The 15,632-nt window shown below is 33.7% G+C and overlaps 1 non-coding gene across 1 annotated transcript; it reads right to left on the bottom strand.

Moving 5' to 3' along the window:
• Positions 1 to 1,456, bottom strand: LOC111013810 (L10-interacting MYB domain-containing protein). Its single transcript, XR_015787430.1, has 2 exons — positions 475 to 1,456; positions 1 to 396 (listed from the first exon to the last, which is right to left on the bottom strand). It is a non-coding gene; the product is annotated as a L10-interacting MYB domain-containing protein (transcript).
• Positions 1,457 to 15,632: the final 14,176 nt, after the last annotated feature.

Here is a 15,632-nt window from a genome sequence, read left to right as displayed (position 1 = left end):
TAAAAAGAAATAAACATCTTCCGGAGTTTAGAATATCTAATACAATTCAAGTCTCAAGCAAAATTAATAACAACAATAATATCTATCATTCAAATGTAGAATATCTAATACAATTCAAGTCGAATCCCCCACATAAGCATCTACAAACGAAGAAATGAAACTACTCAAATCTTCCATTTTCCTTCATACTCGTTTCCCACTTTTTTCTTGTCCATTATCATCTTCAACAACAAAGTTTGTATTGCTTCCAACATCATTTTCATCTTCAAAATCTGATAGAAGTTTGGTTGATGCAGAAGCATTAGCACCAGTAGCTGTAGTATCTCCAAATATTCTCATAAACTTTCCATAATGTGGGTAACCATTTTTCTTAAACTTCTTAGCCCTTTTATTCACCTATCAAAATTGTACATGAATATATGAATAAACCACAATTCAAATGTCATACGAAAAAATACTTTAATTTATTTTGACCTTAAAAAGATCATTCCATTGCTCCTTTTCAAGAGTGATAGTGCCCAATAATAGATCCCATCCATTTCCAGTTATATCACTCATGAAGTCCTGGTAAATCTGTCTTAATTTGTTGAACTTATTTTTCAGCTAGTCATGAGTATAAGCATATCATGTACTAACATTTAATTGGTTTTTCATATAATTCCAACTTGATTTTATAAATGTTGTGGTTGGTCGATTGCCCTTTGTAACTTCTTCATCCATTAAATCAATAAATAGAGCTTCATTCTTGTATGACCATGGTCCCTCACTTTTTAATCCATCATCAATCTCAACCACATCATCAACACAACACTTATCTGATGATTTTATTGACATCTAAAATGATGTATACGAATTAAAACAAAATAAAACTATTTAGTAAATATTTAAACAAACACACAAAACTAAAATTGAAAATCCTCAATCTAAGTAAAACATTAAAAACTAGTACTTTCTTTTTTTCTTTTAGAGAGAGTATGAGAATCCAGATCATCATCATCATAACAATCTTTCAAGTTTTCAAGTTTTATCTTAGTCTTCCAATTCTCAACCTTTTTCTCAAAAAGGTTTCTTCTACATATATGTATATGTGTTTTTCTTGTTGTTTCATAGTTCACTGTGATAGACTAGACTACCACTCTCTCAACCTCCTGATTTTCAATTATACATCTACACCATCTCCCTTTCCCTTTCTTTTCTATCTTACACCTTCACCCACCATTATTCGAATTAGCTTTTAGAGTTAAGTGCCACAGCTTATGGACCACTTGGATGGATATTGTAAAGGATTTTCTACCTTCCCATGAAGATTCAATTATCTGTACTAAAATGCGCATTGAATGCATTCTGTATATACTTTATAAGGTAAAAGTTTTTATTTTTTATTTTTATAATTATGACAAAAAACACACTGATGAATGATGAACTGGGTTGTAAGATACTGAATCCGGATGGGGATGCCTTGCCTTGTCATGAAATCATTTTGGCGGGGAAATGAATAAATGTTATCCGACCTCTGCAACTAATACCACAATGTGGTTGTCCAAATTCAAATCAAGCTACAAACTGAAACAGCTCCCATCATCAGAAAATCTAATAATCAAACTAACTGTCATGAACCCTTGATGAAAACTGGTGCACATATTGCAACAAGGATCAGCAGTGTCTGATGTTTCCAAACAAACAGCTGTTCTTCCTTGGTCACCAACTGAGTTGAGGGGTTACATTACAATTACGTTACAACTCAAAAACAACAAGGCTCCTACTGCTACATGTTATCCAAATAAAATAAACGAAGCAAACTAAAGATCAGTACCAACTTTGAAGTCACATTGACAAAATCCATTTAGCTAGGAGAGGAAAAATGTTTGGGGATAACAAGTTCAACTAACACTTTACAGAATTCAAGCTAGGGGCAACAAAAGATATGTCTGTTAGCAAGAACGATAAGAAGCATAAACATTTATACTAGCCGAGTAACAGCAACATATTAGCAGTATAAGGAACTAAACTTGCAGCAAGACAAATATCCAACTTGATTTGAAACAATTGTTTTGAAAGAAAAAATGTTAAGAGAACAGAGAACAGAGAGGAAGGGTTTTGCGAGAATGGAAAAATAGAGAGAAATTATGGTTAAATAACAAAGACGGAAATAGACATTGCCCATTAATCTAAATGAGAAGAAGATCGAAGAAGAAGAAAATAGTGGCGTAAAATGGTTAGGGAAATTTCTGGATATTTGCCTTAATTTTGAAGGATGGAGTGAGAGAAGGAAATTAGAAGAGAAAGAAAACATACCTTCGTGAGTCTGAATCTGAATGAGAGGAAGATCGAAGAAGAAGAGGAAGATCGGAGAGCCAGAGATACACCGGAGAAGAAGAGGGAGATCGAAAACCCTAGCGAACACCCAACCCTCTCACGAAAAATCTGGGAACCAAAAAAAAAAAAAAAAAAACGAAATAGAGAGAAACTAGTTTTGAAAGTTCCCAATATTTTGTCCTATTTTTACAAATGTTGCTTAAAATTTAGAAACAAGAAACGAGAATAGTTACGAAACAAGTCTGTTTCTCAAAAAATGAGAAACAGGAACCAGAAATAGGAAACGAGAACGTTACCAAACGAGACCTAAGTAGCCAAAATGAACGAAACCCACATAACCCAACTCCTTGAATTCAACCTAGTTAGCTGGCTCCCTTTTTAAATAAACTTGTTATAAGTACTTTAGTTGTTTGTCTGCAACATCTATGGACATGCAACATGAAGTGCATGTGTTTGCTTGAGAGGTTGCGACATTTGAAACATTAGAGTCTATCAACTCTTCGATACGAGATTTTTTGGTTGCTTGCGGAAGCAACAATAAATTATTTGCATTGAAAGCGGGCAAATCTTCCGGCTTCGTTTCTACTTCGGACGAACTTGCAAAAGCGCTGTCATCTTCTGTCACATTGACAGAGTGACAGGTGATAATTCCAGATACTTCTTATCATCTTTCATTAAGGAGGCTCATTGGAAATAAATCCCTTAGAGTTATCAATTATTGGGGTTGATCAATATATTAATTTTCTTCAACAACAAGCTTAGGTCTCCTTAGACTCTTCTTTCCTTTCTTCTTCTTGGTTTTGTTTCTTCTTCTGTGGTCTCAAAATAGGCGAGACTCTTTTTGAACAAAGTTTTGATTTTGCTTCTTTGAACGAGTCCATCCTCAATCTTAATTCGATTTTGTGCGCTCATCCTTTCCTCGGGAGTTTTCCGTTGAAGCCTCCTATGGGGGCCAGATGTTGACTACAAGCTCGAGGGTCCCCAACTAGATTGAACCCCACCTCGTTAAATAGGGTTACAGATGGCTGAATATAGGGGCTTGTTGATATGCAACAACCCAATCATATAGACTAAGCAAGCCTCTAACCACTTGAATCCAATCATATAAATTGTTTAACTCGAAAGAGAAAAGTTAGACAGATTACCTTTACAGTCAAATACCATGAGTAGATAGATTACTCACTAGGCTTGATGCCAAAATACTCCACAAGTTTGGTGACCAATCAAGCTTGAATATTTATCAGCAATGCATCCTAAGTTCTACCACACAAAAGAATACACTTGAAGGGACGTAAATCCTGCAGCGGAAACGACGATCTTGTTCTTGAATTTTGAGGAACAAAACTGACGAATGGAAAAGAGGAAAAATACAGGGGACAATTTTTCCTTTACCTTTGAAAAACTTTTCTCTCATTAAATCAACAACGAACACCACCATCGGTCTTCCCACTATCCTCTAGGATCGAAAATCTTTGCTTGTGGGAGCTTTGATTTGGAAGCCAAAAGGGAATTGAGAGAGGATTTTTCCAAGAGAGAAATCCAGGGGAGGAAGTTTATCAGTTTTATTTTTGCAGAACTCTTCTGCAGATAAAACAAACATGACATGGGTAACTCCCCACGTGATAACCATCCTCCCACTCCCCTGCAATTGTTAATATTAATATTAGTTAATATTAATTATATTTATATTAATAATTTATAATTTATAATTTATAATTAATATATATAATTAATTAATCTTATCAATTAATTCATATTTAGTAATTATTAACCTAATTAACAATTAATTAATTATATATATATTAATCAAATAAATAAATAATTAACATTTAATTATTTATTAAAAAAATAGAATTATATTCTAAAGCAATTTTCTCGTATAACCTATAGTTATAATGTATATCTTATGCACATTATTTTTAACCTATAGTTTTCATATGAATCTTATTCATATTAATTTTATTTGAATCTCATTCAAATAATTTCTCTCACAATATATGTATCAATATACCTATATATATACATTCCCTTATCTAATTTAAACTTTTCAAATTATTTCATAATTCTTGATCCTTGTTTTTACCCGTTGTGAGCTAGCAAGGGGACTTAATGGACCTACAGATTAGAAGCTCCAATGATACGAGATTAATCGGTCAAACCGATTAACCGAATTAATCAACATTTGTTAACTACGGCTCACTCCACTAAACACTCGTAGCTGCACTCTTCTCACTACAAAATATTTTCGTGTCCACGAATATACAACCATTAATGGCAAGTCAATCTTTCACGAGTGCTCGTAACTCAAGCTGGGTCAAATTAATGTTTTACCCTTGAGTTACATCTTACTTCTTAAATACCATTGCTCCTTTAATGAACAACCCGATTATGGTCCAACTAATAACCGGAAGTCCCTCTCGAGCCAATGAGAGGGTGGGGCCCCTTGTTCAAGTCACGAAGTCAGCATTTAAGAGAACACTCATCTACCCCCCTAAGGTTGGGGAGGGGTGAATTCCATCTTGTGAAGTTATGTTCCCAGCTCCCCACTTGGTCTCATCCCCAAAATGGTAGGAATGTTGAGTCGGCGACTCGGGCCACTCTCACCTATATAGATCAAAGGACGAGCCCTCACGGGCAGGAGTCCATAACTCACTCAGGATTGAGAATGAGTTGCTTGGTCATCCTATGAAATAACAATCTGTTAGTAATCGACATTACATCTAAAGATTGGCTATTCTGCGGTCCGGTCTTATACAAACTCATTGTATAGGGTACCCTCACTCATGCCTCCACACGAACGACCTGGATCGGGTCGTCTGTAACATTTATAAAGCAGGCCGTATCCATAGTGTTGCCAGGATAAGATACCCAACCTTATCTATACACTATAGACCCTTTGGGTTATTCCCGGGACATTATCCACTTGTATATCGAGGGTATATCAAATATATATTCAGTATATATACTGTCCCGGTTACATTACAATAACCTTGGATGTTTAGTTTATTGGATTTAAGCAATGCAATGTTATGAATTAAACAACAAATTGATTGAATATAACTTTATGAATATAAATTTGTTTTTACATAAATACAAACTACAAGTTTAGGGTAACACACCCAACAACACCAAGGAGTTTGCACAAAGGCAAAAGGGTGAAGAGAAACCTCTCACTCTAATCGAAATTCAATGTAAAATAAAATAAAATAATTCGAAAAATATGGTTGCCTAAAATAAATTTGTAAAATAAAATAAATCCTTAAATCTAAGGAAAATAAAAAATGCAAAATATTTCCCTAAGTCGAAAAAGATGGTTGCCTAAAATGATTAAAGAAAATAATTCTCTTAGCAAAATTTCGAGAATAAATCTAAAGCAAATAAGCTAAGACAAAATAAAAGGTCTTCAATCAAATAAGGAAAACTCATTCCTTAATTGACAAGAGTGGGCAGCAAGCAATGGGCAACGACAAGGGCATGACGTTCGAAGGTTGATGGGGCGAAATGTGGGTGTTGATGGGGTGTGTGTGGCGTTGAGAGGGCGTGGGCATGACACTGGGCTTCCAGACAAGGCAGGGGCACGTGTGGATGTGTGGGCATGTGTGTTGGGAATTCTCTACCTCAATGGATAAGAGAGGGCGTGCAAGCACCCATGATCACAAGTAATACATGGAAAAGATATTCCAAGTTTGTATCCTCAGGGACTTTTGATTAAAAAAGGATGTCGTGAAATGTTTCAAATTGCAAGTACAATACTTGTGGAAGTTGTGATTTTGCTTTAAAAATATAGGGCTTCTAATTAAAGACAACTTCTTTACTTCCTGCCTTAGTATGAAAATAAATAACATAAGGATGAAGAAAGCGTCTGGTACTATCTAGGCTTTTTGTTGGAAACTGAGTTATACTTTTATCGCGAACCGCTTTTGGTTGTTTCAGAGCTTAAAGCAACCACTAGTCATATGTCTATGCATGATTATAAACCTAGAAAATTACTACCAACTCATCTACTTTTATTGGTCAGATGACCTATGTTTAGAATCATGTTTTAGTACTTATGTTTGGGCTACATCCCATATTAACTCTCGACTAAAATACTTAATCTAACTATTTCAATATTAGGCTTCAGTTTAGCAAAATTTCTTTGCGGCCAACTTAAGAAATTGCTTTTAAAATGAGTATGTTGAGGAGCTAACCAACTATACTCCAAGCGCTGCCTAGGCTTTTACTCCAGTGTTAAATTTAAATAGATTTTTCTAGGGCATTTCACAGAGCGGTTGAAAATTAATTCAGTACATGATCAAAGTGCAAAAAATAGTCATAGACAGAAGAAATTATTTCCATCGATTGAAATTAATGATTAATGATTACACTTGTTTACAAGGGTAAAAGAAGATTGAATTTATAATGTTTCACTTTGTTTTGTTTAAAACTAGCATGTTTAGCTTGCTTTTGTGCCTAATTGAGGTTATATTCGTGCAAATTATTTTACCATGGTTTATATATGTATAAACTAAATTTTAACATCATTTGTATATGATAATTGATGGAAATTATGTTTTTGTGCATAAAACTACACCTAGGCGCCCACGTGTCATCCATGCAAGAGATGAAGACTATTCAATAACTAATTTGTCAAAAGGGGTTTTAAAGGGGTGGTTATCCACTCACTCATTTTCACAAAATGATCGCCTTTCAAGCTTTCCACGCATTGCTCTTAGCTTATTTCGCTCCTCTTTAGTTTTTCCGTTGTTCGTTACTTTAAAACTTAGTTTTTTTTTTCAAGAGTTTGCTTAGTTTAAACCAAATTTCCAGCTTGTTACTTTATTTTTGTAATTTTGAATCTTATTTATAAAATTTCAGCATTGTTCTTCTTTTTATTTTCAATCCTGCATTAAGAGAGTCTTGTAATCACACATTATTATGAAACAGAACGAGTTTTTGCTCCCCTAATCTCGAGAGAGAAAGGGTAAAGTTCATTTGGATTACAAACTTCGAATTTACAACTTGTTCTTAATTCTTTTAATCTTAAATCATGTTTTCCTTTCGCAAAATCTTTACATTTTATTTTTCCTCTAAAAGTATGAGCTAAATTTGTTTTTTTTAGCCTGATTATGGATGATTAGTGATAACTCTTCAAAAGAGAGTTATTGTAGTAATTATTCGGATAAATCTGTTCATACTTGTTAGGTTTTGTGTGTAAATTGTTTATAGAAGTGAGGAATTGAGCGGACAAGTTAATTACCATGTTCTAATTCCTTGTGTTGAAAAATTGATGCAAATCCTACTTATTTTTCCTTATTTTGAATTAATTGTGCAGAATCTAGAGAAGTTGTTGAGGAGCAGCAGAATTAGAGGAGAAATGTCGGAGCATTGCCAGGCCAGAGCATGTCGTGTTGGAGCATTGCTTTCTGCAGAAATTCCTGGTCGACGCAGTAACAAGTTTACACGAATTTTTACTTACGTTCGTACAGTGTGCGTTTTACTGAGTTTTGCCCTAATTGTCGAGGGAGCTATAAAATCAACAAGATGAGGTTGTCACATCATTAATCCCCAAGGAGAAAAGATCCCAAGAGAGAACATTCCTTGCGTGCTAGTGTAGACAAGGAGGAAATCACTCCATTTTTGGGAAGAAAGCTGACGACAGACGGAGGAAGCAGCTAGTCCTTGTATCTTGGTGCATTTTTCGTCTACAACTTTGTCTTCTTCCTTAAAATGGGTTGTATCTCTTACTTATCCATTTCGTTTTTCCTCTTCCCCATGAACTAAACCCCATTTTGGGGGAGATTTCCATGTTGTAACTCTTGAATAATCGATACTCTAGCTGGTTTCATTTTGCTATTAAATAGAGTTGTGCTGATTTATTTCATCTTGTTGAGCATTGTTGGCTACTTTGTTTAGTTTGCTAGCTTCTGTATGATCCAGAAGAATGTATGGTTAGTTGATCTACTTTATTTGTTATTTAGCTGCTGTTTATTTTAGTAGGTTTGTGGATACTTAGGAATGAGGTCCCCTAAGCATGCTTAGAACATGATTTTATTGCTTAGGTATCTAGCAACGGGAGTTGTGAGTATTCATGTTTGGGTATCTCAGAAGGGAACCGCATTGAGTTGAGCAATAACAATCGATTTCATGCTAGAGTGTAGACTAGGATTGAGTGAGAGCTAAGAAGTTTCCTCCTTCTTTCCAATATCTGTTATCCCATTTTCTGTTCTCTATTCTAGAGCTTTGTCTTGCCCCAACATCCATAGGTTGAGTTCATTTCTTGGAATCATTTATCGCTTTCGTTATTGTTATATCTTTTACAATTTTCAGCACAAATCACTACTGTTTTATTTTCTTGCACATTTGATATTCTTAAGAATAATCTTAAAATATTACGCTAAGTCTCTATAGATTCGACCTCATTCGTACTACAATTGATGAATATAGTTTACACTTACACTGGTATTCACCTCAGTTGTGAGCATGCAACAAGTTGTTGGCGCTGTTGCCGAGGACTTAGTTGTTTTATTTTAAGTTATAGTGTTTAAGAATATGGTATTGTAAAGAGTTTTCTCTTTCTTACATTATCAATTCGGTTGTAGGTGCATCAACGATTTTGAAACCTTACAGTATATAATCGATCACGAAATAGAGCGAACTTTTCATCAAAATCGAAGGGAACAACGAAGAAATCAAGCTGCTGCAAGAATGAATCCACCAAATCCATCAATTCGTCTGAATGCAATAATAAAGGAGATAGTCGATGGGAATTCTGTTGTGCTGCCCCTGAAGCAGCAGCACCCCCTCGCAATGTTGTACTATTAGCATATGACACAGATAGAGAGATCAGAGCATATGTGGATCTAGCATTCTACAATTTTAATCCAGTTATCATGGAGCCTGAAATTGAAGCGCCCAGATTTGAGCTGAAGCCATTGATGTTTTAGATGTTGCAAATAGTGGGCAATTTCATGGTCATGCCTCTAAGGACCCGCACTCACATATGATATTCTTTATGGGAGTTTGTGATCCGTTCAAGGTTGAAGAATGTAGTAAAGAGGTGCTGCGACTAAAGTTATTCCCTTACTTGCTTAGAGATGAAGCACGAACATGGTTAGAATCTCTACCTTCAGAGTCAATTACAAATTGGAATGATCTGGTTGAGAAATTTTTGATGAGATACTTCCCACTGAGCAAGAATGCAAAATATATAAGTGAAATTAATAATTTTCAATAATTTGTTGGGGAATCTGTAATGAGTCCTGGGAGCGATTTAAAAAGCTGTTGCAAAAGTGTCACATCATGGAATTCCAAGGTGCATCCAGATAGAGACTTACTATCATGGGTTAAATGATGCTACAAGCTTAGTCATTGATGCTTCAGCTAATGGAGCATTGCTAGCCAAACCATATGCTGAAGCATTTAATATTCTAGAACATTTATCGTCGAACAATCACTAGTGGTCTGACCTACGAGCTATTCAAGGGAAGTGTGCCAAGGGATTGAATGATACTGAAGCATATTCAACGCTAAAATCCAAAATTGAGACTCTGACGGACTTAATAAGGAGGAGCATGAATCAGCAAATGACAGTAGGAGCATCATTGCTCAAGCAAATATGAGCCACATTCAAGGGATTTCTTGCTCCTATTGTGAAGAATAGCATCACTACAATGATTGTCCAGGATGGAGAAATCACTCAAATTTCAGCTAGGGTGGAAATCAGGGTGGGAACAATGCTAGAGTATCTAATGCGCCAACATATCAGCAGAGAGAAACTACCTGCCTGGTTTCACAAATCAAGGTCAATCAACAGTTAAGAGGCAATCAGAAGGAACAATCGCATCCTTGGAAAGTTTAATGAAGGCATACATTTCAAAGAACGATGCCATAATTAGAGTCAGGTCGCATCTTTGTGTAATTTAGAAATTCAGATGGGCCAATTAGCCACAAATATAAAGAATAGACCATATGGAGCACTTCCGAGCGATATAGAAATACCAAAGACAAATGGCAAGAAGCAATGTAAAGCCATTACATTGAAAAGCAGGAAAGCATTGCCTCCTACCCATCCAAATGCTCAAGGAATCCATAATGAATCGAATCAAGATGAAGGAAGTGGGCTACGAACAGAAGAATACGAGTTAGACGGAACACCTATAATCATGCTAGTTAAAAAAAGGACCAAACCTCAGGTAGTTAGTGAACAGTAGTGAGTAGATAGTGGAACTACAAAACAACACAAGCGAAGAGGTCAACCCAGTAGAAGCTAGAGCAACCAATGCAGGAGCATCACATTTGCACATGATTGGAAAACAGAAGCAGACAGAGCACAAAAATACCCCAGTTGAGTATAGACCCGCACCACCATATCCAAAGTGACTATAGAAAAAGAATCAAGATGTTCAATTCAGGAAGTTCTTGGATGTGTTAAAACAGCTGCATGTCAATATTCCATGGGTGGAAGCGTTAGGACAGATCATATTAAAATTGTATATTATTTGATTGAATAAAATAATTATTTTATTAGTATATCTTATATACTAATAAAATATTATTTTTTTTCTTTAAATGTATCATATATATAAATTCATTATTCTCTTTATTATTTAATGTATCCAAATACATTAAATATGAATTCTTGAATATTTCAAAATTAATTTTCTTTCAACATAATCGATCCATTAATGTTATTGTGAGCTAACAAGGAGATTTTATGGACCTACAGTTTATAAGCTCAAATAATACATAATTAATTAATTAACTTTCATTCATTAAGTCAAGGTTACTCCACTATAAACTTGGAGTTGTACTCTTACGCACTGTAAAACATATTATGTCCATTAATATAATCACTACATGCAAGTAGATCTTTCACGAGTTGTTCGAAATTACAGTTGGATCAAAAGTCCATTTTACCCCTATAATTACATTTTATACCTTAAGTACCACTGATCCTCTAATGAGCAATCTGTTTATGATCCAACCATAAACTAAGTCACTCTAGGGCCAGTGAGAGAGTGAGTCCCATTATTCAAGTCTTGAAATCAGCACTTAAGGGAACTACTCATCTACTTTCCCTATAATGGGGGAAGGAATGAATTTCATCTTGTGAAATTATGTTGCCAACTCCCTTTTGGTCACGTCCCAAAAGTAGTAGGCTTATTGAATCGGTTACAAAAATCATTTTTACCCATGTAAATCAAAGGACATGCACTCACAGGCAGGAGTTCATAAATCACTTAGGATTAAGATTGAGTTACATACGATCATCTTATGAAATAATTATCTTATCTTTTAATGGATGTACAAAGAAAGATTTAATATTTCGTGGTCCAGTACTCTTATATAAACTCATTGTATATGATACCCCTACTCACATGTCTCTACATGAACAACTTGGATCAAATCATCTGTAACATTTATAAAGTGGGTCGTATCAATAATGTTACTAAGATAGGGCACCCAACTTTATCTATATACTATAAACTCTTTAGGTTATAACTTGAATACAATCCTCTTGTATGTCAACTATATACCGTTAAAGATTACATTTATAGCCTTGGATTTTCACAAAATTTGATAATATTTGCACATAACAAAGTAAAATAAAATAATTACTTTATTCATAAATAATTGAAAGTTTACAAACTATGAGGCTTTAGGGCATAAATTCTAACACCTAGGTGGCAAGTGAGCTTGGACAAGTGAAACCTTAGAAGTACAAACTAGTTGACACGTGGCATTAACATACATATATTTGCTCATGTCGCATTCAACAATTGAACAAATGAGAATATGACATGTGGCGTGGAGTCTTGTGGAGTGGGGTAGGACTTTCCAAAGCACTATAAAATTTCCTAGTGTCATCTTTCTCTACTTCTTTCAATCTGTGCATTTAAATTTCGTTTGATTTTTGTTATTGTTGAACTTTTTTCTTAAAATCTACAAATTCGTAAGCAATCATATTCACCCCATTTAGTGTTGCCATATCGATCCTACACAATGACACTATAATTTTTGTGTTCCTTCTTAATATAAAAGAATAAGATTCAATTTTATTAATATAAAAAATAAATTTTGAATTAAAAAAGTAAAATATTGAATTGATTTTTAACCTAATAATGTATTAGTAACCTACGGCAAAGTTTAAGAAAAATAAAAAATAAAATAACATACATCCAAGCAAATTTGACTTAAAAAAAATTATAATTTTGTTAGATTTGCAAGGAATGGATTAGAGGAAAAGTTTAAGAAACAAAAAATAATTGAGGAATCTAAGCAAATTTGGGTTTAAAAAATAAAATCATTCAACAATATTTAAAATATTAATAAAAATAATAAATTGAGTTTAATACTTTATTATAATTGAAATAATACCTCCCCAATTAATACCTATCACCAAAATAATGACTCAATTTAATACGTCTCACCAAATAATTACTCTATTTTAATATACTCTCCATTTCATACTTCTGACCAAAATAATTGTCAAACCAAAATAATAGCCAATTTTAAAAAGGTGATGTTGATGTCCTCGAGGGATAACTTGAGTGGCTTGGAGCTTCAAGGAATATCACCTGTCGCAACTAGGGGTGCACGTCAAAACCGTCAAAACCGAAAAAACCGAGAAACCGAACCGAACCAAACCGGAAAATCGGTTTAATCGGGTTCATGGTTCGGTTAGGTCTGAGAAAATAAACAAACCGAATTATTCGGTTCGGTTTCGGTTTGAAAAAGTACAACCGAACTTCAGACCGAACCGAACCGACTACCTTCAAATATATATATTTTAATATTTTATATATTTAAGCATACATATATTATATTATATTATATGTAAAGTGTTTGATATATTAATGGTGATGTGAGAGGATGCAAAAGATAGATAGGTTAGCGTGGAGGAAAAGAAATAATGTGGTGTCATGTCAGAAATGTCTTTTATTTATTTATTTTTCTTCTTCTCGTGAGTCGTGAGTCTCTTCATATACACGTTTCTTTCTTTTATGTTTTTTCATCAAAATATGAATCTCCCTCTTCCCAAAGACTCATTAATCCCACCATTTCTTTCTCTCTTTTTTCTCTCTTCAAAAAGGAGTCTCATCTACTTCTTAAAACCCACGAATTTCTTTCTTTTATCATTTTTTTCTTCTTCAAAATAGCTTATGAGGCTCTTCTCTTTTCAAGACCCACAAATCTCTTCTTCTTCCTTCAATGGCCGACGCACATAAAGAAAACTAACAACACGACAGTTTTGACAACGTCAACAGATCTAACTATCTACACCATCGTCATGATCGACGCCCCAAGCTACGGTTTCTCTGCTCCGACGAGATTTGCAGACTTGCGTCTACAAGAACGACTTTCTTCATTTGTCCGCTAAACCGCAAAACCGAACCGTCAAACCGTCGGTTTTCGGTTCGGTTCAATTCGGTTTGCATCTTGTTTGCGGTTCGGCGCGATTTTTGTTTTTCTCATTTTTTAAATTTCGGTTCGGTTTCGGTTTGGTTTGGTTCCGGAGTCGACTGAGCGTAGGGAAGGTGTTAGCACCCTACGACACCCATTCGAAAACGGTACCACATTTTGTCACATTAATAGGTATGAGTGGCACGAAGGTCATTAGAAAAATTTTGACACCTCGAGAATTAACATTAAGACTTTGAACTTGCGACATGAGAGTTGACACTCAATATCTCACCAATGTGCCACCATTTGGAGATATTAGCAACGTTTCTTTTTAAAATACAAATTTTTATTTTTGAATTTAAAAAAAAAACTCTAAAGGAAATCTTTTATTTAAAATAATTATTTAGTAAAACAATGATAAAATGAGATATGCAAAGACTCGAACTTAGGTCATGTATATTAAAAAACCAAGCCTCTTACTACTATTCCAACATCCTAAGATAAACGTTGCATTCTTTTACAAAATCAAATGTTTTAATTTATGTTTTTAAAATAAAAAAAACCGAATTTTGTTAAATAAAAACAAAAAATAAATAACTTTTTTTTTATTTCGAAATTAACAAGATTATTTAAACGAAAAAAAACTTTTAGTTAAAAATAAAATAAAATTTATTTTAATAAAACTTATTTGCTAAAAACTGATTTTTTGTTAAGATTCTTTTCAAAACCATAACCACCAAACTATTAAAAGAAAATAAAAAAAAATGAGATTTTATTATAGAAAAGACTCTATTTTTATCTCCTCTTTTTTTTTTAAAAAAAAAATCCTAGAGTAGAAGACTCTTTTTAATTAAAAAATAAAACAAAGTTGACAAAATAATAATAATAATAATAATCTTGTTAAAAATTTAAATAAAAGACTAACTTTTAAACTTTTTATTGAAATTTAAAAGAATCCATTTTTTTTAAAAACAAGATTTATTTTATAAAACTCTATTTGAACCAAGATTTTAAAGTAATATCTTTTATTTAAACATAATTAACTTTATATTTATTTAAAAAAAAGAAAAAAAATTCTTTATTAGAAAAAGAAAAACCTTTTTTATTTTAATACAAAATTTAAAATATCAAAATCCTTATTTTCTTTTCAAAACTTATTTAAAATTTCTTTGATCTTTTAAAAAAAGGTTTTTTAATATAAAAAAGTTCTTTTCCAACAGATTTTTTACTCACTTAAAGCACACCATTAGGAAGGAGGTTACCGTAGTGCAGCGAACTTGAAAGAAGTTGTGAAGAAGGCTGTTACTGCTACGTGGTCGCCGGAGGTCGCTGAAGTTCGTGGTTGGACGTCTTACCGTTCGCTTGCATCGCCTGAGGTAGTCGTGGGTATGAAGGAGAAAAGGTGGTGGTGGTGGGATATGAAAGGAGAAGAGATGGAGTGGTGGTTATGGAGGGAAAAGACAATTTTAGAGAGGGAGAGAAGAAGAAAAGATGAGGGGATTGTAGTGAGTATTTAAGGGGGGAGGCGATTCTCCCTAAAAAGAATTTAAAAAAAAAAAACTTTAATGAGGTTTCACTATTTCTTTGTAACTCTCTGCCTCCTATGCCCTGTATGCACTGTCCCTTAAATACATAAATAAAAATAACTGTAAAAGAAGAAGAGTCAAAAGAAGAGAGAAAAAAGGAGGGAGAAGAAGAAGGGAGGGGGACACGTACCTTGGGTTTGACCAAGGAAAGGAGGAAATAAAAACTAATTTTAACAAATCAGTTTTAGTGAAAACAAAATCCCTTTTTAATTAAAACAAAATCTTTTTGAAATAGAATTATTGACTTAAAAACAAATCAATTTTTTATTTTAATAATAAACAAAATCTAAACAAAACCATTTTTTATTTTCTTATTAATAAAAACAAAACATTTAAATAAATCTA

Source organism: Momordica charantia (assembly GCF_013281855.1).
Source record: "Momordica charantia cultivar OHB3-1 chromosome 10 unlocalized genomic scaffold, Mcharantia_2.0 BLBB01000010.1, whole genome shotgun sequence".
In the NCBI taxonomy this organism is placed as follows: Eukaryota; Viridiplantae; Streptophyta; class Magnoliopsida; order Cucurbitales; family Cucurbitaceae; genus Momordica; species Momordica charantia.
The sequence above is the reverse complement of the archived record's forward strand: the minus strand, read 5'-3'. Positions and strand labels throughout refer to the sequence as shown.